The sequence below is a fragment of the Dipodomys spectabilis genome, unplaced genomic scaffold (assembly GCF_019054845.1).
Source record: "Dipodomys spectabilis isolate Male_0828 unplaced genomic scaffold, ASM1905484v1 ptg000152l, whole genome shotgun sequence".
Taxonomy (NCBI): domain Eukaryota; kingdom Metazoa; phylum Chordata; class Mammalia; order Rodentia; family Heteromyidae; genus Dipodomys; species Dipodomys spectabilis.
Window position 1 is genome coordinate 449,844 of NW_024870829.1, and position 3,518 is coordinate 453,361.

Here is a 3,518-nt window from a genome sequence, read left to right on the forward strand (position 1 = left end):
AAGGTCAGATAATGTGATGTTAGGAAAATGAACTCTTAGATATGTATTTTAATTTTTTTTCCTTTCATGCATTTGTTTCTAAAGCATTTGTAAGATTATCTCTTTGTAGCTTTGTATGTCCCTCCCCCACAGTATAACCCCTGCTTTCACTATATTTGATGTCAGTATAACTTGTAGAAGAGATGGGGAAAAACAAGTCGTTTAAGGATACAGGTGGACCTGTTGCAACAATGAGAAGTACAAGTTGTCATGTCGAAAACGAGCTTTACAATGTTGGTGTGGGGGTGGGGGGAAGGCGGGGAAGATTGGATGGGGGGGGTGGGAGGAGGGTAGGAAGGGATATGAAGGGTAAACTAAGGAGGAGGCTGCAATGCATGATAAGAAATGTATGCATTAACCTGCCCATGTAATTGTAACCCCTCTGTACAGTGTGTTCACAAATAAAATAAAATAAATAAGAATCTAGGGAATCTTTCTGCCTGGGTGGGCTTTCAACTGTAATCTTCCGATCTTAGCATCCAGAAATTATATGATAGTTAAAAAAGTATAAATATAAATAATATTTGTAAGTGTTCTGATCTCAAGAATACCAGTGTGGGGGGGAAATGATGCAACCCAGTATATTGTGCTGTTCTTTCCAGAACATATATTGCATCACATTAGCAGAGTTGTAATTTTTAACAATAGAGATAAGCTATTCATGATGTGAATTAAGGGAAGTTTGAGGTACACCCTAAATGTTGGCAACTGTTGGGCTAGGATGACTGTATATCATATATATTTGTATTGATGGTCATAAAAATAATAGCTTATTGTTATAAACAAGTGCTTACTCTTGAAGAATTAATTATTACCAATGCTACCTAGTTTTATCCTCTACCAGATTGTGGTTATTTTTCTTTTGACTCTCAATCAGTAACACCCCATTGGAAAATACATCTATTGCAGAATTACATAACATGAAAGCCTGTACTGTTTTGAATCTCTCAGGTATGGAATCTTCCGAAGTTGAAAATGAGTAGTTACTAGTCATTGGAATGTTGAAGAACACATATATTCTGTCTTCTTAACAACGTATTTACTTTTAAAAGTTATAGGTTTCCATGGAATTAAACTGTTTTCGCTTTTAGCATGGGAAAGTAATATATTTATTCTTTTTTCAAAATATTGGAAAGTATATTGTGAAAATATTGTCTATTTGGATAGCATTCAAGTTGATGGTCTTCTGATTAAAAAAGGGGTAATCAATTCAAATTAGACGCCAAACAGTATTGCTTTTTAAAAAGTTTCTACATAAAGAATATTTACTATACCAATACAGTGAAATTTTTATTTCATGCAGCTTATATTTAAAATTTTATTTTATTTTCAAAGTGATGTACAGTGGGGTTACAGTAATTTTAAAGTAGTGAATGAATAAGTTTTCAAACTTGTTACCCCTCCTTCATTTTCTTCACAGTTTTTCTTCAACCCAATACCCCTCACAAGTTGTAATGTACATTTCCAACATATTGTCTTGTGAGTATTGCTATTGCATTGGTTTGCCTTTGTCCTTTGTCTCACCATTTTGTTGTTCCTCTTCCCATCCCTAATTAAGGCAAACATATACACAATACACAGGCTACCAAAATCAATTACAGCAGGGAATGAAGCTTAGGGGAAAAAACCCCAAAGAAAATAGAAATCACATAGTACATTAAAAACAACAACCGCAAATAATACTCTCTGTTTCCATAACTTGGAGTTCATTTTGCTCAGAATCAGCTTTTAAGCTTATATATATATATATATATATATATATATATATATATATATATATATATATATATATATGCATAACAAAGCCACTGCAAAATAATAGTTTCGTGGACACTATAACATGAAAACAACATGTTAACTGTTTTTGATTGTAAAGGTGGAGTTAGGATTGGTGAATTCGCGGTTCTAATAAAGGAATTTCAAAAGCGTTTTAAAATAATGACAGGTAAATTTTAAATTGTTCAAACTTTTTAACAACTTAGCCTGTTATGAAAATTTAAAATTGCTTGGGAAAATAGGCTTTCATGCAAAGTAATCCATGGAGAATTAGCTGAGAGTGAGCAATGTGGGTGAAGATGGCTCATTTTCACACTAAACAAACAAACCTCAGAAACCTTGCTATAAATCCTGTAGGTTCCCTTGAGAATTGTCCCTACCGAGGAAATCTACTCTTACTGTGTGAAACAAGGTTGTAGTGGAATTTAAATTCAAAGTTCTTAATAAAAGACATCAATTTTTTTGAATTGACTTTAATTACCAAACAGTAATTCTTTGCAAAAGATAATTTGGGTCCAAATATTTAGAGAGAAAGTGCCCTCAACAATGAAAGAAGGTACTGGGTTTAGACTTTTCTGTTTGTAATACTTTCTACAATGTCTTTGCACGTGAAAGCACTGAACCACAGAAGAAAATCTGACTGGATACTTTAAACCAATGATTTCACATTTCTTAGTAACTCACAAAATATAATATCCTTATTAACATGAGATAGTGTAGATTTCTCTTATTAAATAAGCCAAAAAGTTTTGGGATCAGAAAAGAATTGAGCAAATGGAAAAGGCAAGAAAAGGCTTTCTTAGAAACCCTAGCTAAGCATATTGGCTTCAGCAGTGGAGGGAGGCCAAAATTTTGATATACATTGTCATAATATTTTTGCTACCTAAGGTGATTTTATAGAGCCTATTTAGCTCACTTCAATTTAGAACGGATTGAATGAAGACATGAAAATAAATTCCACATCCAAGTAAAAGAGTTTTAAAAGAGAAACCATGAAGAGCTTGCATTGGGGAAGTCCTTATAGTCCTTCACCTTCACTAGACTTGAAGCCATGAATCTGTGATTAGTTGGAAATCAGACAAGAGCTAAGAGAAGGACAGAGAAATAGGACATGGGAGCATTGTCCTTTTGTAACACACACTGTCATCCAAGGTATGAATAATTTAACTCTGTTCTTTTCCATACATTCTGCTGATCAAATGCAAGACCAAGAGAAAGATAATCTATTGAAATAATTTTGGAAAGAATAACTTCACTGATCCTGATATGGTATTTAAGGAGAGCCTGAAGAGAGATGATAAAAGGTGGAGAATTCTTCGATTTCCTCTAAGCATCTTCTTAGCAAAGTATATCTTTGAGGTTAGAAGTGACTGAACCAAAAAGTGGTGGAGTACTTATTTTTGAGGGCACTTTAGACACGAGAAGACTTTCAAGTTAAACGAAAAAAGAAAAAATATAGCTAAATATTTGTGATCACAGCTTCTTGGACTGGTATTTTGGAGACAACGTTTTACATTAGAGATTGTCCTCATTAACATTGATGCTGGGTTTCCGTGGCAACCAAATGAAAGGGGGAAGTTTAATGGACTCACTTGCACAAGTAAATATCATGATAGAAAAAAATGGCAAATAATATTTAGTAAATTACTTTGAACAATTTCTTTGCCAGAACAAAGAGGGAAAATATAATTCAAATCACTTGA